Source organism: Electrophorus electricus, chromosome 17, assembly GCF_041902795.1.
Source record: "Electrophorus electricus isolate QZ-2024a chromosome 17, ASM4190279v1, whole genome shotgun sequence".
NCBI classification, from domain to species: domain Eukaryota; kingdom Metazoa; phylum Chordata; class Actinopteri; order Gymnotiformes; family Gymnotidae; genus Electrophorus; species Electrophorus electricus.
The window spans coordinates 15,155,001-15,178,256 of record NC_137513.1 but is presented as its reverse complement, the minus strand read 5'-3'; the positions used below and the strand labels follow the sequence as shown (position 1 = coordinate 15,178,256).

General features: G+C 42.1%; 1 protein-coding gene across 3 annotated transcripts in view; it reads right to left on the bottom strand.

The window, feature by feature from the left end:
* Window positions 1-23,256, bottom strand: part of ppp2r3a (protein phosphatase 2, regulatory subunit B'', alpha) — an 84,828-nt gene that overhangs the window by 37,311 nt on the left and 24,261 nt on the right. The window contains exon 2 of one of the 3 annotated variants that reach the window (XM_027008602.3): window positions 16,301-16,381. The exons of the other annotated variants lie outside the window; for them this stretch is intronic. The gene's annotated coding sequence lies outside the window, so the exon portion shown is untranslated. The remainder of the gene's footprint in view (window positions 1-16,300; window positions 16,382-23,256) is intronic. 3 annotated transcript variants of the gene reach the window in all.

The window sequence follows — 23,256 nt, the reverse complement described above, 5'->3', positions numbered from 1 at the left end:
GTGCTAGCACTCCACCAATAAATAATTTAATATATATATATATTGGCTTCTCATTTCATTAGTTGAAGAGTACTTCTCCCTTTTTGGAACTTTTGAATAACAGAAAAGTCAGTGGCAATCCACAAAAACAGAAAGCAGTGAATCAGGAAAGACTGTCAGTGCTGAAACTCAATCTTGGCTGAAATGAAAATACATTTCATTTCAGATTCTTAGGTAGGCTGGTATTCACAATTATGCATTAAGGAGTTGGACAAGTAATGTGGATTCACCTTCAAATTCTCTTTTAGTCAAGCATTTACGCGTTGCCGGGAAAAGCGTCCCTGACAATATTCGAGTATGGGGAGTATCTTATATTCTTAAAGGCAGTGCTCTTAAAGAACTTCCAGCTTTACTGTAAAGTGTAAAGGAGCAGAAAATGAAAGACAATAGACAGCACAGAGCAAGTAGCATACTCAAAACAGCACAGGTGATCAGCACAGAGCAATCTGAACCCATTAATCAGTACATACCAAAACCACAGTCATAACATAATCAGAACAGCATAGACAGTAAAAATAGTAAAAAAAAAAAAAAAAAAAAAAAAAGTAAAAATGGAACAGCATAGCAGTAAAAAGAGCACAAAACAAATAGCACAGACTAAATAGAACACACTGAACAGCACCTATCAATAGCAGTCAGAACTTAGCCAGAACAGCACAGGCAAAACACACAACAAACAGAACACACCAAATAGCACAGACTGTTCAGCACAATGAGATTAGCCCAGGAGTGACTCATTCCCACTACTCATTTCATACAGTGGTCATACATGCATCAAGGTGAATGCCACCAAAGCACATATAGACACTTTTAGCTGGAATAATTGGAGGAAAGTGTAAAGATGTAGATTTTAACATCTGCATTTTTAACCACCATGGTCAGTCTTTAAAATCAAATGCAGTGATGATTATAAATAAAGCACACATGGTAAATCTAACAGGGACTTATCATTATCCAATCTGCTGTATGGTAATTAAAAGTAATAAATCAGTGTTTTGCCCTCTATACATGCAGAAGGCTACCATGAGAAATAATAAAATAATTGCTTAAGCACTTAAGCATTCCAGGATAACATTCACATTCAGTAAGAAACTTCATGTCCTTTCTGACAATATAAGTACAGGGTTGCCTTATATTAGCTAAGCAATCTTTAACTGCATCACATGACATACTCTCCCCTCTAGCTACAAATGCCGCAAGATGCAATAAAAAGGTTCAAGCTGCAAAAAATGTACAGAAATTTAAAAATAAATCCAAGCAAGGTAAGACATTTCTGACTGGCTGTTGAGCAGCTATTACAATGGCACTGTAATACGCATCTTTGCCTTTCCCCCCTTTCTCTCTGTTTCTGTCTTTCTCTCCACTGAGAGTTAACAGATGAGTCAGTGTGAAATTGGAAGATGCAGTGCAATGCAGGAAACTGGGACATGTGGGAAAGAGCATTAGGAATGAAGCTCCTCCATTCACCTCCCAGGAATCTCTCTCCCATCATCAGCCATCTCCCTCTTCCGCTCAGTCTGCTCTCCTGTCACTGCTGCGCTGGTCTTGCTCCTCTTGTTTCTGGTTTGATTCATTTTTCCTGCCTAATGGCTAGCCTCATTAACAGCTGTGTTTTTGGTGCACACTGGCAGAGACTGTGGCAGAGACTGCTTCCCTTTTTTGAAACTGTTTTGCGCCATCACCACTGTTTTGGCATAGTAAACCTTACTGCTCTCAAGCTGTTTGTCATTTTTTCCTTGGACTTAACTACATTCTTCCCGGAAACTGGCAGCTTCCATCAGACATTGAAAGCCACTTTTTAAAATCACAAACTACACCCAAAGAACTACCAAAAATGTAAGTAACGTTAACATTTTGCTTTTCTATCATGGGCGCTTCCATTCTTCTTCAGTGCGCTGAGTGCAACATATTTAGTTATTCTTCATCTGTCGTTAGCAATAGTTTTATCTGTGAGAAGTGTAGAATAATTGCTAGTCTGATGGAGAACATTCTAGCGCTAGAAGTGCACCTTAGAAAGTGTTAGACCTATTGAGGAACTAGAAGTACAAGCTCTGGAGGCCTTAGGGGAAGTTAGCAAGCCCTCAACTCCGGCACTACAGCCCTCGCTATGGGGCGAATGGGTGACGTTAAGGCAAAGCAGCCAAGTTTCGGCTCGCACGCGGGAGCACTACACGTCCCCAATTCGCATGTCCAACAGATTTGCTCCACTCAGCGAGGCACCTGTTAAGGACCTCTGGTTGTAGAGGACTCTGTTTCGCAACATGTGAAATTATCTAGGCCTTTAGGGACACCAGCAGCATTAGTTAGCTGTATACCAGGGGCCAGGGCAGACACTGCAGGTAATCTTAAGGTCTTGGGCAAGCATTGGTTCTCTAAGATAGTTATTCACGTAGGAGCCAATGATATACACCTTTGCCAGTCAGAGATTACTAAAAATAATATTGAAGAGGTGTGTCAGTTAGCGACACCCATCCCAATGCGGTGTGGCGATATAACATACAGCCAGTTATATTTGCTGAAATGCTGGATGCCCAAGTGGTGCTCACAAAACAATGTGGGGTTTATAGATAACTGGAACATATTCAAGGGCAATCCTGACCTTTTAGGGCAGGATGGTATCCATCCTACAAGGGAGGGTGCTGCTCTCCTTTCCTGTAACATAAGCCATAGTCTTATGACAGACCTAGTAAATCTATGACAATTCAGAGTGGAGGCCAGGCAGCAGACAAAGAGGCTAAACCAACCATCTGCTGGTCGCTACGTGACGTCACCCGAGGTTAAAAAAAAAAAATCTTAATAACATAATTAGTATTAATTATTAGTATTAATTATTAGTAAAGCTGGGTTTACTAAATATTAGATCCCTAACGTCTAAAGCGCTCATGATAAATGAAATCCTAACAGATCATAGATTTAATGTACTTTGCCTAACAGAATCCTGGCCAAATGAGTACATAGCTTTAAACGAAGAGCGTCCTTCTGGCTACAGCTATGTAGCTACTCCGTCCTCGTCTAACTGGCCGTGGAAGCGGCATTGCAGTTATTTATACTGACACATTAGGCATAAACCAGAAGGCTGGTTATGATTTTGAGTCCTTTGAAATTATTTTTTACTAGCATTAATGATGTAACCAGTGATAAGGAGCCCACTTAGCCTCTTTCACTAAATTGGCATCTACAGACCACCAAGACCCTACTCAGAATTTATTAACGAATTTGCAGATTTCCTCTCTAATCGAGTCACTCTAGTAGAAAGTACCATTATTGTTGGTGATTTCAATATTCACTTTGACAGTGCACAAGACTGCAATGGTGAGCTGTAGGGAGGCAGGCGCATGTGCGGAGAAAAGTGAGATTTATTAGGGGCAAATACAAATTCAGAGTCGTCGGAAAAGTCCAGGGTCATATTACCAACATAGAGATAGAGAAAGAAGGAGAACAACATAGAGAAACGAGGAACAGGTGAAAGTAATGACAGGCGTGGAAAACCAAAGGAGGGTGGAGAAAACAAAACTAAGGAATGGAACCAAAACACTCAAGACAGGGAAACCATGGAACATGGAACCTGGGAAGGACTAACCATGACAAAGACCCTCTGAGATTGGACTTTAGTTCTTTATTAGATTCAGTTGGTTTCACCCCATGTATAAGGAACCCACACACTCTGGTGGACATACACTTGACTTAGTACTGACATACGGTGTAGACACAGAGATTGTAGTTATACTACCCCAGTCAGATACCATCTCAGTCCATTCCCTAATTTAATTTGAACTACATATGAGCCACAATATAGTAATCTCCACTCACTATCATACCAGACGCATGATCACGTCAGCCACTGCACCTAGATTTATTGCAAATCTCTCAGACTTGCGACCAGGACACCATCAAACCCCATGGAACTTGATCAAATAACTGAATGCTTAGAATCAGTACTCTGCTGCAGTTATGTTGCTCCACTCAAGAATAAAAAAATTAGGGACAAAAATTAGTACCCGGGTATAATGATCACATTCGCCATTTAAAACAAAACAAAAATTGGTACCACACTAAGCTTGTAGTCTTCGAGCTTGCATGGAAGGAGAGCCTCCTCAAGTATAGAAAAGCACTTATTACTGCTTGAACAGCTCATCTCTCGACCCTAATAGAAAATAATAAAAACAATCCTGGATTTCTATTTAGTACAATTGCACATCTAACTAGGAATAACTGATACCACTGCTCAGATTACAACATCACACAGTAGTAATGAGTTCATTAATTTCTTTAATGAGAAAATTAAGAACATTAGAGATAACATTAATAGTATTAACATGACATTGTGCAGCTACTTAGATCAGAACAACCAAGCCAAAAATTACTCTAGAATCTTTTACACCTATCCAAGAGCCAGAACTTACATCTCTGATCTTGCATTCAAAATCCTCCACTTGCTTACTAGATTCACTGCCCACACACTTTCTTAAGGAATTCCTATCTGAAGTAATTGAACCTTTACTAAAGTTAATAAACTCCTCGAACCTTGGCTACATTCCTGAATCATTCAAATTAGCAGTAATCAAACCAATTATCAAAAAATCTAACCTCGACATGTCAGCTGTCAAACTACAGGCTGATCTCAAACCTTACATTTATTTCCAAGATCCCAAGAAAAAGCTGTAGCTCAGCAGCTAAGCTCATATCTGAATCAGAACCAGATACATGAAGTCTTTCAGTCAGGATTTAGGCCTAATGGTACAGAAACAGCACAAGTAGTTAATAACATGTTATTGGGTTCTGTCCAGGGTTATGTCTCTATTGCTTGATCTGAGTGCAGCATTTGACACTATAGATCTGAACATTTTACTAGATAGTAAAATCTTGGGATTTGGGGAATACCCCTTCCCTGGTTTAAATCTTATCTAACTGGTCGCTATCAGTTTGTTAACATAAATTGAGACTTCTCAGCATTCAACAAGGTTAGCTATGGTGTCCCACAAGGATCTGTTCTAGGGCCTTTGCTTTTTTCTTTATATATGCTACCTCTAGGTGACATTATATGTAAATACTGTTCTATTTTCCACTGCTACGCTGATGATACTCAGCTATATGTCTCAGCCAAACCAGAGAACATATATCAGCTTAGTATTATTGACAAATGCATAAAGGACATCAGACACTGGAAGGTAAGGAACTTTCTCTTACGTAATCTTGACAAAACAGAGGTGCTCATATTAGGCCCAGAGACAGCTAGGTCCTCACTCTCTAATTACTCAGTGAACTTCATTGGTCTGCCAATCACATCTTCTCTAACAATTAAAGCTCTTGGAGTTATTATGGATCCCAGTCTCTTGTTCGAAGCTCATGTAAATAATATTTTTAGGACTACCTTTCTCGACCTTAGGAACATTTCAAAGATTAGGAACATGCTCTCCTCACATGATGCAGAAAAGCTAGTCCATGCATTTAATCGCTTCAAGATTGGACTACTGTAATGCCTTACTATCTGGCTGTAACACTTATGCCTAAACAAGCTCCAGCTAGTTAAAAATGCAGCAGCCAGAGTTCTTACTAGAACCAGAAAATTTGATCACATCACTCCTATCTTAGCTACTTTACATTGGCTCCCAGTAAAATTCTGTATTAATTATAAAATACTTCTAATGACCTACAAAGCACTGAGGGGTCTTGCCCCAGAGTACCTTAGAGAACTCCTAGCGCATTACAATTTACCAAGTCTACTCAAAAGGTGCAGGCTCTTTACTAGTACCAAGAATAAGAAAGTCTACTGCAGGGGGCAGAGCTTTTTTCTATAAAGCTCCCACACTATAGAATAACTTTCATGTAAATGTTTGAGACTCAGATACAGTGTCAGTCTTTCAGGCTAAGCTGAAAATCTATATGTACAGTCAGGCATTTTATTAACTACTTCCCATATTAGGTAAAGGTGTAGATCTGGGGGATTGACAGTTCTGGTAAACTGGGATGTTATGATGCTGTCACTTCACCTCTCTTTTGTCACTCAAGTTTGTTGACTAAGAGCGGCAGAGTGCTGATGTTCCAGGGTGCCCTCATGCCTGTGTTTCCTTCTGGTTCTATTTTTTTTTAACTGTGCTGCCATAGCTACATCTGCCGGAGTCCACACCCTCATACCTGGATATGCCAAATAATCTATTCTCTCTTTCTGCCAAGGTACACCTACCCCTGAGGTCATGATGTTACTGAGCCTCAACCTATCTCATCTGCCATGGCTACTCCCACCACCCCTTAATTCCCCTGCTGTAGCTCACCACACCTCCACCCCAGCCTTCTTGTGATGGCCCGAGTGCTGCAGGGCATGGAGCAGGATGCACAGACTCCCTCGACTTTGACAAACATTTATTAACATACAACGCATACGACAATGGTGACACACATAACATTAACGCTGAACATGAATACACATAACGCTGATGACAATGACCAAAACATCAACAGAGACTATAATAACATTAACAGTGACTACACAAACAATGACCAATGAGGAAGCACACACCAACAGGGGCTTAAATGCAGACAGACATACCACACTAAACCCTGTGCAGGTGTGTGCTATCATGGAGGGCATGTGAATCCCCCTGTACGGGACGGGCCGTACCACGTGACTAGCTGGGGGGAGCATTCCGAGACATTTCTCCATTTCCCTTAATGGACATTCTCTTGCAGGATGGGTTTCGGACATGTGCACACCATCGGGACAAGACTAAGACCTCTAGGAAATTGGACTAGACATTAATTGCTGCATTATTTTCCCATTTTATTATTATTTCTTTTTCTCTAAAAATTGTTGTTATTGTGGTGACCGTTGTCAGTCAGAGGAGGATGGGCCTCCCGTTTGGATCTTGGCTCATGCTCTAGGGAATTTTCCTTGTCACTGTCACCTTGGCTTGCTCACTGGGGGCCTGGAACTTTTGTAAAGCTGCTTTGTGACAAGATGTGTTGGAAAAAGCACTAAATAAATAAATACATCTTTGATTTGATTTGATTTGATTTGATTTGATTTGATTTGATTTTAGGACATGGTATCCTGGCACAGCAGAGGAGAGGAAAAGAAATGCAGCTCCAAATATGTTCCCATGTCCAGTTCACCTCTGTTAAGCCCAGCAGACAGCCAGGCAGCATCATATTTCCAGCACCATCAGACCTCTAATGCATACTTACCAAAAGAGAAAATTGCAGTGATTCTTTCTGGGAATTATTCACAGCTAGGTATGAGCAGGCACAGAAGTGGGTTTGGTGAAATTCCTTATAGTTTGTCCAAATCCACTCATAACTAAACAACACAGAATTTAACACAGAACTATAACATTTTAGTACTGACAGTGAACGTTTCAAAACTATCCAGTGTCTCTGAGAAATGTTGTGAAATGATTGTCTGTTTGCAGCTAAAATCTTCAGTACTTATAGGTTATACTACAATGAGTGCTACAATGGCCGGGGCGGGAGTGCTACAAGGACCAGTCAGCATGCACTATAAGGCCCAGTCAGGGAGTCTTATAAGGGCCAGTAATGGAACGTTTAAGGGCCAGTGAGGGAGTGTTATAAGGACCACTCAGGGGGTGCTATAAGGACCACTGAGGGAGTGCTATACCACCCAGTGGAGGGGTGTTTTTGTTGATAGAAAAAAGAAAATGATAAAACCCTAAGTCTGGCATAAATTGAATGATAAAAGACACAAGAAAGACACACAAAAGTGATCAAGGTAATTCCACCAAATATTGATTTCTAAACTCTCACTAAGTTAAAACATTTGTATTGTGTTGTTTAGAAATTAATATGAACATTTTCTTTGCGTTATTTGAGGTCTGAAAAAACTTTTTTTGTTGTTTTTTTTTTTGACCACTTGTCAATTTCTACAACTAAACAATAAATGTGGGTATTATCCTTAGAGCTTGAAAAGCAGCTTGTCATTAATTAAATATTAAAATATGAATTGTTTAAATATTTAAAAATACAATATTAAAGCTTTTCTGTCCAGCAAAAATATCAGGATCCTTAAAAAATAAATAGTTTCGGATCCTCATCAGTCTAGTTTTATGTCTGGTCATAGAACCACTGCAGCAGCTCTTTGGATGAATGACAGCATATGTATGCTTAGAAAATAACAGCATCGCTCCCTTTTATTTTCTTGTCAAACTCCAAGGCCAACAAAATTCAGCAGCCGCAGAAGCAAATTATGATGGAAGAGTCTGCTTCTTTGCTTTGCTTCTGCATAGACTAAATTCTATTGGCCTTGTCTGACAGCCACTTTTTTAGGTTTACTACCCATCTTTTACACACTCATTTCATTGTATTCTTATTTTATATTTATTATATGCTTGTTTTATTGTATGTTGTTTTACAGGGTCCTACTAAAAATGGGATCTTAGTCTCAGTTGGTTTTGCCATGTATAGAAATAAATGAAGTAATGTGACTTCCCACTGGTCACGTGATTCGGCCCGCCGCATGCAGTGGGAGTTCATTGTTAGTTTTATTTGTAACCACACCCCTATTGACAGTTGACAGCACACCTGCACATGGTTTACTGTTATAATGTCTGTGTGTATTTAAACCATTGCTGGAGTGTGCATCTGTCAGTCATTACATTTGTCGTAGCCTGTGTTAGTGTTCATGTTTATGTTGACAAGGTTCCAAGTTATTTGTTTTCGTGTTCACTGTTTTTGAGAGTGCCACTGTCTTTAACATATGTCAATAAATGTCTATCACCGTTGAGAGAGTCAGTATGTCCCGCTCCTTGCCCTGCGGCACTCGGGCCGCTACAGAATGACTGACCACCAAAAGATGCCTATTCTCTCCATGGCAAACAGACTTCCTTTCAGGGATGTGCTTAGGGAAATCCCAAGCTGCTCCCGGGATCCCTGTATATTTGGGACTGGACCACGACCGGTGTTTGCAGCCACACCTGAGGAGGAGGTGAACACCCCCTGGAATTTCTTGGGGGGAGCCTAAGGCTACCAAGTCAGGGAGAGCTGAGAGACTCCAACGGGAACTGCGGTGTAGGCGGTTTGTTGGAGCTGGATAGGTCCCTGGGTAGTGAGGATATAGCCTGTGCTCTCCTTCTTCCGTAGAAAGGCCAGGAGTACTGGATGGGTCCGCCCAAATCCCAGGAGGTGGACTGCATCTGGGGCTCTCCTTGGGCGGCTGGCAACAGGTGGACCGTAGTCTGGAGCAGCATGTCTGGATCTGGGGCAGATGTGCCCCTCTGCATGTCTAGTAGAGTCAAGGACACGCCTCCAGCACCTGCGCTTTCAGTGGGCGCTCTGTCGATGCGCCTTCTGTATTTGTCTACAGGCGCGTCTGTTTGTTGTTGTGTGCATCCACGGTGCTTATGGGTGCAATGTGTTATATATACAGGCTAGGTCCCTCTGAGGAGGTGGCCGATTGCAAGCCATTGCCGATGCTGCAAGCCGTAACCGCACCTTCGGGCCATTACAAGAATGTGCTTTAAAACAACCTAAACAGCTGCTGAGAGCTTCAATGCCACTTAAAACCTCAGTGTGGTCATAACTTCCCCTCCACGACCAGCAATGAATATAATCAGAGAGCAATGTCAGAGTGTGAAGTTACCTTTTCATCCTCAGAGAATCCACAGCATTTTCTCCTGGTTGCATAGAATTCATTATGAGAGCAGAAAGTGTCCATGGTAGACAAACACACTCATTATCCTAAAATACATGCCATGAAGAAAGAACGTGTGTGCGTGTGTTCCAGATGAGATGTACAGTGCGCTATTGCCATTGAGGATTAGAGTGAGAGACTCATTTTTCTGTTTCTGTTCAGGCCCATTGTCCTCTAAGCATGTCGCTTAATGACATTTACCCTGTATGGAGGCATGTCCATATACTGCCATTGCTGTGGTGACCCTGAGTTCCAGGACTGGGAATTGGTTTTCTTGCCTGGATGAACAGGTACTGTTGGAAGACACATTCATCACACCCTTGCTGCTAGTGAAACAGACCATTGATGTCTCACAGCAATGCAATGATTAGGGCTTCCCCTGCTCAGCAAATCACAGAGCTTACTACTGATCTCAAAGGGGCAAATTCGACCAATGAAAACAATAAACACTATAGTGCAGGGGCCCAAACATCTCAGTTCTTCTACAAATCTTAATCATTATGAGTTTGTCTGTTCATACTGAAGGGGATCACCAGGAGAAACTAGCTAAGTGTCCAGTAGTTTCCTGGGGATTCAGTAAACTGGGGCTCAGGGACAATATGGTATCCTTCTGGAGAAAGGCACCATGAGTAGAGCTGGGGAGGGCAGCAGACAGAGCGAGCTCTCCTTTGTGGTCATGCACAGTCTTGTTATTGTGCAGTAGCTGCCAAAGGGGGCCCTGCAGCCTGAGTCTGAGTAATGACTTTTAAAAGCCTTCAGTTGGACAGGGAACTCGGCCTGGGCAATAACAATACGTTAATAAAAGTTGGATTACAGGTTCACTGGATACCGCTCGTCTGTCCTTGAGCCAAGATCCACCCATAACCCTTTACTTCCCACAGGAAAGAAAACAAGCTGGCCAAAGGCTGCACTGCTGGGTTCACAACACTCCTGAGAAATCAGAAAATCCCCAGTCACCAGTGCATATATCCAAAACAATCTCACAGAGTCCTGGACATCTCCCTGAACGCTGCTTGTGTTTATCATTGCATGAAGCACTTCATAAGGAGGTTTAGCTAATTTATTTAATTCCATCAAACTACAGATCATCTGATCAATTCTGTAGTGTAGAGATTCTCAGACCTGATACTTGAATACCCCTGTCCTGCTCATGGTTCAGCTAATTAGGGCGGAGGTTCTCAGAAGCATTGTAACACAAACAAAATCATTAAATAGTAGAGCAAGTTTCATACTGAACACTCCCTCATTTAAGATCTTAACACTACAGTGCTTTTGGGAAATGGGCCAGCGCTTATTAAGAAACCCTGAACTTGAGCTGAACTAGGAGTGTTTGAGCAAGGGAACCATAGAAATACTGCTGTAGTTAGTGTTGACGTATCAAATCTGTTGTGCAGAACAAACCCTTAGAAGCACCCATGAAAAACAGTGAGACCGATGCAGCTTGAGCAGAAAACAAATATAGCATGTGGTAATGCTCTTTAAAAGATTCATTCATTTTCAGGCTACATAGATCATAGTTCTAAGAATTTATTTAAATAGGTCTACAAAAAGGGTGCCACATTAATGAAGAAATCCACTTTCCTCTGTGTTCCTGATGCCTCCAACATTTAGGACGCTTTCAGTGATGCTGGTAGCTCCATGTGTATTCTGATCATTATTAAATTATTAAAATGATTGGTAGAGAAAGTTTATTTTATATAATTTCAGATTCGTTTTTCTTTCCATTTATCACAAACATTCAGAAATGTGGTTATGGAAAATCACCTGATTCCACATAAATAATTATCCCCCCTTGGAACATGTTGCAACGAATCTGCTGGCCCGAGTGCCAATAGGTGTGGAGCAGGACGCACAGACTCCCTCGATAAGGTGAAACATTTATTAACGAAAGAGACAAACAACACTGGTGGCACTCATACACAATATTAACAAAATACATGACTTCCATAATTAACACAACACACTACACAATAACACTTAACAAGGACTACATATGCGTTTAACATAACAGCAGACTAACAATCACCAACACCATACACACACTAGCTGAGATTTAAATAGACATGACATTAAACCCCGTGCAGGTGCGCGTAATCACAAAAGGCGTGGCCACACACAAGGTGAACCCCCCCCACGCGGCAGGCCGTACCACGTGACTCATGGGGGGGGCGTCCCGTGACACATGTCCCTATTGTTATGCAGTTCACATTATGCAGCTCCTATTTTGGAGTCACACAAAACACAAAAAGTTATTTGCTAGGAGCATACTTATGAATAGATGATAAGACTAATTCTACATTGTTTTTTCATAAATTAAAAGAAACCAAACTATATCCAGTGAATCTGTATTAAATGTTAATTAGAACCTGTTGCTGTGAGAAAAAAAATCCTGCCAATTGGAATAATATAACTGCAACAACTAGTATTCGCACATTTATAGTTGTCAAAATCTATTACCCAGTTGGATCAATCAGCAAATCTACATGATTCTGAACAAAGTTTGTAGCCATATTACAGGTTTAGCAAACACACACATATACTCACATACAACCACCCACCTACCCTCACATTCACACCCACACACGCCCACACCAGGCATAACAGAGATGATGGCATTCAGTTTGTGTCCTGTGTTATCTTATAAGCTACAGATCCACATCTACTCTACAAGCTACCAGGTCTTCTGCACATCAAAGGCGCCTTATTGACTAAGCCATAAAATCTCACAAAGCCTTTTTTTTAGAGGTTTGGAGAAAAAGAATAGCAAGAACAGAAAGGAGAAATACTGAGAAGGAGAGATACGACCACTATCCTTGGGATCTGGCAACAGACAAAGAGCTCCTTCCTGGCCAACTCACCACAGAAGCTGAGTTAGGATCACTTCTTCAGCAAGTCTTTATTAGCTTTTTCCCCCTTTTCTCTTCTCATCTCATTTACATTTACAGCATTCAGCAGACACTCTTATCCAGTGCAGCTTACAAAAGTGCTTTGTCATTTACTCGTTGAATACGTCCTAGCCAGTAGAGTAAGTTAGAGTCCAATATACCAATGAATACTGTAGAAATACAGGGATCAGTGCTGATGCCTAGAAGTACAAAATACATTAATAACAGCTAACAAGCAACTAGGTTCAGACAACAAGCCTTGAATTTAACAGAATCTAAGGCAAAAGTAAGTAAAGCTAGAGCCTACCTTAACCAACCAGAGGACGATCCATGAGAAAAACCAAAGCACACAACTTTCCAACTTTCTCTGTCTCCCTTCTGTTTCTCTCTACTCTTTCTCTGACTCTCTTGGCTCCTCTAAGAGGATTTACAAGACTAGACAATTAGTCAGTGCCATATGTTTCTAACAGAGGTGCGGGACGCATGGGAAGTGTGTAGCTGCCAGAGCCCAGGTCCAGGCCCGGGCCCAGATTCACACTGCACACTATGGACCTGCTCAAGCACAGGCAGGTCAAATCTTTCCCTCAGCTCAGAACATCAGGAACACTTAAGTCAGGCACAAATGCAGAAAACAAGAAACAGGAGGAGGGCAAAATAAATGGAAGAAAGCCTGGCACCCAGTGGGCAGTAACATGAACCAGGGTGCCCTGCCACCCTGGTGACAAAGGAGTACAGGCGTTAAAATGATGGACAGCCACAGCAGAGCAGCAGACTGATAACACAGGCTGCCAGGAAAGATACATCAGTGTCCATGCTTGGAATGTGAGGCATTGCTGGCTTACTCGGGGCCCACACGCACATGCCCCACTACTCACACCTCTCTCCCACTCACTGCTGTCTTGCCTGGAGGGCCACAGCTCTGGGAGGCTCAGGAAACGGGCCCCCAGGGAGAGAGAGAGGGCCTAGAGAAAGGGTGGATGTGTTGGTGGTTTTTCACTGGATGGAAAAAAACACAGGGCATTTAGAAAGTATTCCAGCCCCCTGAGAACTTTCCATTGACTCAACCCTAAAAAAGAACTGGAGCCTCAGAGGGATTGAAGCCTCTGAGCGCCCATGTTCTGATTTTCTCCAAACACTGCGTCACGCACTGCAGATGTTTCACCTGTGAAATTCAATCAACAACCTTGCAATATTTTCACAGACATCTGCAGGAGGGTTCATTTAAAAACATCACAAAATTGGAAGCTATTGCTGATAGCAGTAACTGATTCTCACTGCTTAAATGACAGGCCAGTGGTGGGCAGGCAGGCTACTGTTCCAATAAAGCAGGAAACAGGTCAGCCTTAAACGTCATCTCCATCACACTGAAGATGATACTCACAGATTACTGCTGCAGATGGGAGCGATAGGTTTTAAATACACTGTAAGAAAGGCAAACAATACTCATAGTAAACTGAAGCTGGCTAAATGACGTAAAACTGATACTTTATCTCCATAAAATGTAAACAAAACAGAACAAAACATTTCCTTTGCCACATCTGACACTGTGACCTATTCACACTTAGAAATAACTCATCAAAGGTGACTTAGCACATGCTAAAATATCATAATAAGGACACAAACTGAGTAGAAACTAGCAAGCAATAGCATCAAACAGCAGCATATGTTTCGTGTATGCATTTTGTTGCTCTAATGCTATAGCACCTCATAAACACTGGTCCCACAAAACCACTGTGTGTAAACAAGCACATGGCAGAAAACTTCCTATCAACTTCTGCAGTTTTCCAGTGAGTATGAGAGATGTGCTTGGATTCCCCATGTCTATCCTATGGTATCTTAAACTCATGAATGCAGATTAAACTACCTGAAAAAAGAAAGTTTAAGCACTTAGTCTGACAGGATCTGAAATATTACATCTGAAATGTTACACCAGGACTCAGCAGGAGAGCAGATATTACCACAGCACAGAAATGGTGACCAATCCACTCCCATTCACTCTCCTTCAGTTACTGTCATAACATATATAATATACAGGAACATTTTTTTTTTATGTTTTGTGAAAAATTTACTGTTTTACTGAATTTTTTAAAAGGCCCTTAAAGAGTACCATGTTAATCAGATGCACATGTTGACCCATATGATAGTTAAACTGTAAAACTGAAACCACAGGACCAAAGCAGCCCCCAAAACGGATAACAGCAAATAACTGCCTTTGCAGCAAAAATATTCAACACTGGAGTAAGTTAAAATGATTTATTTTGGAAACTATACATCTAAGCAGATATTAGCCCTGTAGTTACTAACTGATTGTAGTCTGTGCTATCCTAAATGCACACAAGCTCCAAGGTTTGTCTAAAATTCCCTATGTGTGGAGTGGGGACTATGAGAGGCCATCCCCCTTTTCAGGCCTGCATGCCTGCATACAGCAGAGATATACATCCAAAACTGCAGCAGCAACACCTACAGGTACCTACCACTATACCAACCACCTGGTGGTGGTTGATATAATGTAGCTTCCCATGTGGGGGCTGGAGTTCAATCTCCCCCCAGGCAAGTGCTCTAATACTATACCGATAAGAGTCCTTGGTTAAGACTCCTAACACTACAGTCACCTACCTCTGTAACATGACGGAAAACTTGTAAATTGCTCTAGAGAAGTGTCTGCCAAATATGAAAAAAATGTATAAGCCTAAAGTGTACAGAAATCTCTGATTTGTACTGTAGGTATGCAGTAAATAGATTTAATCTGATTAAATCACAGCCATGTACATTTTAAGATGCCAGCATACAGAGATAGGGTATGCAAAAAATAATTTGGTATTTGTGAAAGACACTGATAACTTGTAAGTGGGTGGTAGCTACAACAAGTCTTTAAGAGTTAAAAGGCAGGGGGTTTTAAGAACATGGGGACCAGTGGGGTGGTGGAGTTTTTCCATAACCCTCCACTGTATGACACAGCATGATTGGGCAGTCCAGCCAGCCCCCACAGCAGAGGTAAGAGCAGCTCTCATAGACACATGCACACACACAAACACATGTGGGCCATGTATGCTCACACTTGCAAATGGACAGAGCAGCGCAGCTCTTCTGCTCTGTGATGTAACAGGCTCCATTCATATCTTAAGTCCTGTATTTTACATTCAGAGCCACTGGTCCAATCACCAGGCAAAATATCGCCAGCCAACAGGCTACACAGCTGTACAGAGGGCCAGTGATGTAGGCACAAAGCATGCCTACAGCTGATAACAATTCAAAGAACACTGAGTCAGTGTTGTGTACTCTGACATTCTGAAATATGTGAAAATGGAACAGGACATCAAGGGAGTGCAACCACAGAAGCCATTAATTAACTAAAAATCCTGAACACCACACCACCCTTAGGGTCAGAAAGTGTCTTTCAACATTAGAATGTGTTTTGGGGAGGGAATGGTTGAGCACTCATGTTGAAGAGAAGTAAGGGGTTGTATCTCCATTTAAAGACCATGGAGGAATGTTAAGAGTTTAGGGCTGCCAATAACAAAGTATAAGGAGTGGTGACTTGTAATCTAGAATCAGTAATCTAGAATTTGTGGCAATAACTCAGACTCCTCCCCTGTTTATAGCAATTAAGCAGACTCCAGTGCTGTTTATAGAAATTAAGTAGAATCTGACCTGTTAATAGCTATTAGACAGACTCCTATTTATGTTTATAAATCAAACCTTTTCCACCTGTTGCTAATGAAGAATGCACACATACTTTCTTAGAGGTACTCCACTAGTAGATTGGTGAGACTGATGCTGATGTGGAAAGCTGCATCTGGTTCAAGGTCTTCCCCCCCTATTAGGACAGATGGATTCTGTTGAAATTTCCTATCAAGTTGAATTACACATAATACTGTTTTATTCCCAGCAATGTCAAAGCTCTAAATCGAGCTAGAGTTCATGTCTTTTCCAGCACAACCAAACACAAAAACATTTTTTAAAAGCACAGAAGGAAGCATAAGCAGAGACAGCATTTCCCCCAAAGACACAACTCTCAAAGCCCATGAACAATTCACTGATTTTGAATTGTTCCCATAGGACAGGGGTACCATGAGGACACAGTAGCTCTGCCTGAGAACTGTGAATGCTCACAGTGTTTGGTTTGCAGTACATTTGATCTAAATGACGAAGAGTGCCTCATGATGAGCAAAATTTGGCTCTCAAAGAGATAATCAACAATCTCGCATGTTCCTTCTGTGAAATGTGATTGTGTGAGGAGCTCCCATCACACCCATTTGGCTGGCAGCATGCCAAGCAGACAAAAGCTATGCTTTCATTTTTTCAGGACTGTGTGTACTGTAAATATGAAATGGTGTGGACAATAACCATGTAACTGTGGCCTGTAAAGGTGTAACAGTGTGCACATTAAGCATGTAATGGAATAGACAATAACCTTGTAACTGTGGCCTGTAAAGGTGTAACAGTGTGGACATTAAGCATGTAATGGAATAGACAATAACCTTGTAACTGTGGCCTGTAAAGGTATAACAGTGTGGACATTAAGCATGTAATGGTGCAGACAATAAACCCTGTACCAGTGTGGACTGTAAAGGTGTAGCAGGACTATAAAGGTGTAACACATAAAGCATGCAATTATGTGGACAGTAAGGCTGTAACTATGTGCACAGTAAGCCTTAATGTGGATAACAATCTCCGATGAACCCTATCTGGCTCTGTTGTTCTTTCCTCTTTTTTGGGGTCATGTCAAACCAAGCCCCACTCAGTTCAAGTGTGCTATACAGAAAGAGCCTGAGAGTTCAAAGCAGGCCTGTCCAATTCAAACATCTCACTACAATAACTAGAATACCTGAAACCACAGCTACTTCAACACTGCCCAGAGTCATTCAGCTGGTCCATCACTTTTAGTTGGCTTAGCTTATTCCAGAACCAATAGCATCAAACAAGATTTAACATCTGCCCACCCCCAACTCCCCTAAAATAAACAAACAAAAATGTGCCTTTAATCAGAACACCAGGTTAAAATAAATGGTGAACTTTGAATTTGGTGGAAGTGAATTTGGACAAAGTAACACCCCCCACACCCCCCTGTCCAATGAAGTGTATTAAATTATGGTGTGAATTAAACTGTGGCACATCACCAGCATACTGTTTAGGCAGAGGCTCCACACACATGGTTGCAGTTACAAAAGGGAGAGCTCCACATATGCAAAATAGCCTTACTTAATCAGAGAACCAGAAGAAGATGGACTCCAGGGGTCTGCATTCCTGATCAGTGCAGAAAGGTAGTGGCCCAGGTGGGCAAGTGTCTAAATGATTAAAACTGCCAATAATGTTAATACTAGTACAAATCCAAAATTTTACACAGGGAGATTTTCTCACACAAATAATCACTTACACACTCATTTCACCTAATGTTATGATTAACCAACATATGCACAACTCTGCTTAATAGCTTAATCATAAGAATCAGAATAGAATATTTTATTTATAATGAGAGTAGAAATCATTAAGTGTACCTTGCAACTTCATACATTGTCAAGAAATGCGGTATAACCTGGTGCTGTTACAGTGGAGTTTTCTACTATGTTGTTCAGTGTTTACTGTGCACTCACATTTTTTGTCAGTTCCTATTCATGAGTTCGATCTTTAATAGCCTGTTCACCGGTGTGCTTTGACAGTTCAACTCTTGACTAGTTTATAGTTTAAAGGTTACCAGCATTAGACTGTCTGCCTGAATCTAATCTCGATATAAATAAACTTTTTTTTTTTTTTTTTTTTTGCACTTCTAGGCATTAGCATTGATCCCTGTATCTCAACAGTATTCTACTTCAATGGGATCTTGAACTCCAACCTACTCTACTGGCTAGGATACATTCTATGAGTAAATGACAAATCACCTGCTCCTTGTTGCGTGTCATTAGTATGTGTGTATAAAAGTCTGCTCTTTATGTGTGACGGTTAAAGGTGTTTAACCATGATAGCCTGCATGCTACGGCTTCGGTGTTGTGTGTTAATAAATGTATGTCTGTATTTTATGAAACTCGTCCCCGCATCCTGCTCTAACTCCACAACGCGAGAATAAGCACACACATGCAAACAAATGACAGCAACACACAAAGTGGTAGAGGGGCAAAGAGAAAGAAATAGAGACAGAGGGAGATAGATTTGTCTGCAAAAGACAGAATAGCATGCAGAGAGAAGAATTCCACTGCATCCAGGAGCTCTTCTCGCCATACTCAGCAGTAATCTTGTCAGCCAGCTGACCTGAATTTCCCTTCATGACCCGTTTCATATCTTATTGGAGAGACCCTGCTATACTGTCTCTATTTACATGAATGAAGGCATGGATCTTTTTGTTACTGTAGCCACATATCGCCATTAACAAAGGTGAAAGCACAAATAACACATCACCTTATATCATTATTACTGGGTAATAAGGCTGAGTGGTCTACAGCTCTGCAGTAAATAGGCTAGACAGGCTCTAGTTTAACCTTAAACAATCTTACCTCTTTTAACACTAGTAAATTCACTTCTATTATTGGCTATGTTCTAAAAGCTCTCAAACTAGCATTTATCAAACTTATGATTAAGAAATGTAACCTCCTTGTGAAATGTCAAACTATAGGCGAATTTCAAATCCTCCCCTTAATTCTTAGGTCACAAAAAAAGGAGATGAACATCTCAACAGCTACATCGAGTTCTGCACAGGAATCTAATAGATTAATTTTTTTAATCAAGTGTGATCACAGTACTAAAATTGCACTAGTAAAAGTGGCAAATCATTAATTACTGGCATCCAAAAAGGGCTGAATCTCCTTACATGATCTCTGCACACCTTTTAACAGTATAGATTTGTCACCCAGAAGGAGGGATATGCCCACTGACACACACACAAACACACACACACACACACACACACACACACACACACACACACACACACACACACACACACACACAATAAGTGTTTTATGCTTATTACATTTAGTTTCATATTTGCTCGCCGCTGTGTGCCTTGTTTATTTTCTGATGGAGTATAAAGAGTCTCTGCAACTGCACTCACGTCTCACTCCCTCACTGCCGCCATCACAGATTTTTTTGGACAGTTTTTTTGACACTGTTAGACAGATCAGAAAATAAAATATTTTAGAGAAATAGCACTGTCCTCTTTCAGATTTTATCTGACTGACTGCCATCCATTTGTAAATGTCATTGAGAAAGTCTCCTCATGTACAAAATTAAAATTTGGTGTTCCCTATGGCTCTGTTATAGGACTGCTGTTCTTCACCAGGGGAAAAACTTACATTTTCAGTATATGCATGCAAGCAAGAAAGTCATACAGGCAACAAAAATTGCAGAAAGCCTACACTAACCAAATAAACAGAAACGTAAATGTACAATGTCTCTGTTCAGTCTCGGACACTGAGTTATTTAGTAACAAGTCATTGGCTTCTTTTCCTATGCTGCTGATTCGGAGTGTCAGTGTATAAAGCATATTAGAAAATCCAATGGTAAGAAATTTCTTACTACTTAAACAGAAATATTTTACTTGGTTCAAAAGCTACTAGAAGGAAGCTATCACTGTCACGGAAGGCTCCTCCCCCCACGAGTCACATGGTATGGCCCGCCACGTGCAGAGGCACTCACGTGTATTATTCGTAACCACACCCCCCTGGGATAGCACACACCTGCATGGGGTTTAGTGTTAAGTGCTTGTCTGTATTTAAACCCCTGTCAGTGTGTGCTCCCTTGTTGGTCATTGTCGCTATGTGTGTGTTAATTTTCGATCATTGTAGCCGTAACGTTGCTTTGTGTAGTCCCATATTAATGTGTTTTGTTTAATGTTAAGTGTAGAGTCATGTTTACCATCAGTGTTATGTGTGAGTGCCACCTCTGTCGTATGTGTTTAATGTCAATAAACGTCCTTCACAGTCGAGGGAGTCTGTGCGTCCTGCCCTGCACCCTGTGGCACTCGGGCCAGAAACGTTACAATCAGACTACTTGTTAAATCTCGATTGCTTTGTTTAGATGCAGTGTAGCTGTAAAATGTCAAGGTACAGCCCCTCCTCCCAAACATCTCCCAGTGTGTGTGTGTGTGTGTGTGTGTGTGTGTGTGTTCGTCCGGGTGGCCATGCCCTCCCTGTGTTCCACACTGCTCCTTGTTGTGTGTTGTTAGTATGTGTGCATAAAAGTCTGTTGTTTATGTCTGACTGTTGTCACTTTTTGACCCTGATAGCCTGTGAGCTACATCTTATGTGTTATATGTATTAATAAGCGTATGTTTCTATTTTACGTGACTTGTCCCCGCATCCTGCTTTGCCTTCTAAGTGTGACAGAAGCACCGACCGACAAAGGATGCCTGGGAAGGGGAGCAAAAGAAGGATGGGGAAGAAAGGAAGCAAATGCCCTTCCACAATCCGTGCAGTGAGATCCTCCGTCATCCTGGCCTCACTCCATACTCCCACAACATGGGAGAAGACAACTGGTGGATTTTGGGGGGGCCCTGGGTATGGTCCAAGGTTGGACCCTGCAGAGTTCTAAAGACCTCAGCCGCAGTACGGGAGCAATACGTTGAGGATCAGTATTTGGGAGTGGACTCCACTGGGTCCTGCGACCCCTACATGGACTATTGTGAGGGTTACGCAGATTATGGAGGGAGGGGGGAGTGCAGCAACGTTAGTCTGCGGTCGGACATGGGGTTCAACTATTTGGAGGATCCGTCAATGGAGGTGGAGGAGATCCTCTATGGGGATCCTCTCACTGACAGTGACATTGAGTCTGCAGTCTCCAGCAGCGACGAGCCTATGGCACCTAAGATACCGCCCAGGAGGTACCGTTCAGGAGCAAGCAAGCCGTCCCATGCATAGAGATGACCTTGTTCAAGGAAGAAACTCCCTCCACTAGGGCACACAGCCCCGGAACTCGTGCACCTGTACCAAAGCCTCATAGAGGCAAGAAAGAAGCCACACCAGTGCCCACCCCAGAGATGGGCAAAGTAGCCGGTGCAACTCCTGAAACGGGGCAGCAAAAGTTACCACCCCCCAAATCAGTGAGGGACGATCCCCCATGGGCAGGTTGGACTTCAGCCCAGCCGACGACTGGGAGACAGCCCGGGGCACTTGCCGGCTTGCCTGGACTCTTTACCAATCCTCTATGTAGTTTTGTACCTGTCCCTATCATTGTGTCTGTCCACATCACACGGTCTGTGCCAGTCGCTTTGTGCACTTTTGTGTCTGTGTCTGTACCTGTCAGGGTCTCTCCCTGTGTCTGTTGTCGTTCTGGTCCCTGTCCTTCCCCCCTCTGTCCTGCTCGCGCTGGCCTGTGTCGGGTCGCTCGGCCCTCAAGCGTCGCCATTTGGTGTTGGCTTCGGGGGCCGTAGCTCGATAGGCTGGTGCGCCGGGAGTCGCGCCCTTGGGGAGGGGCTCTATCACAGTACGGCCCCGGTACGGGACAATGAGTGAGGCTTAGGTAGACTGAGAAAGACACAGCTGGCCCAGTCATGGCATAACACATTTGCTTGACCCCTCAGTGGACTCTGGATTTCTGCTCCACCCACATCTGTATGCATTTTGTCCATCTGTGTTCAGGCCACACCCCCTGCACCACACAGCTGGATATGTTCGATCCATATGTGTTCAGGCCACAACCTTGCTCTGTATGGACACTCAAAAGCTACTACAAAATCTCCTCAGACAAATCCTATTCTTTTACATTAGACTATGGCAATAAATATTCATGAGAATGAGAATGTATGAGGATACTGTATATGAGGCAGAAAAGGTCAGCCTGTGGTTTTAAAATGCACCAAATTTAATTCAGCTATTGTGTATCACAAAGTCCAGAACTTTATCCAGCTTACATACTAAAACTGTTCCTAGCCACTATGAACTGCTTAGTAGGAGATACTTAATATTTTATAATTTCTGCAAATTTCTTCTTTACAGGCTTATAAGAACCAGCCTAAGCAAAATTAGAGTGACACACAAAGCTACAGGGGGAGGTTGGGCATGGAGCTCCCAGAATGGTCACTTTAAGGGCCAGTGTGGAGTGGACTGGATATGTGGATGGACATGGCTGTCTCTGTCCATCAGGGTGGGACCTAATGCCAGTTCCATAGGGTTACATGACAAACAGGCATCTCATCAAGATGGCTCTTCTCAACTGAGCATTCAGTCAGCCTGATGGCTCCCAGTCAGATTTAGCTCTCTGACTGCAGGGAAAGCCCACCGTAGGCTGTCACGTCAGGTTTCAGGAAAGGAACATGACCAGCAACTTACAAAAACAGGCCCCTGACCTTTACTCTAACTGCCACTATTCTCAGCGAAACAGTATTGATTACTTCAGTGCTATTTCAGACCAGCATATACCTTGTTGCCTTGTACTTTTTTTTAACACAGGCTAAGTGCACTTTAGACAACTAAAATGCCATCCCCAAGCTCAATAAGTGGGAAATGTCTGTTCCAATATCTTCCCTTGTAAGGTCACAATTTAAACATCATACTTTAAACATCATACCAGGAATCATTGTCCTGCTCCAGGGCATCCATGTGGGGCAATGACTGTCTTGGGAGGTAACATCGAGTGCATTATGGACTTCTGCAAGGCCGTGATGGGAAAGGCAGACATACCAGCAGAGCAGGAGACAATAGCTAGGTCTCTAAAACTGGCAATGAGATGCTAGTGTTTACAAACACATCATGGGAACATGAG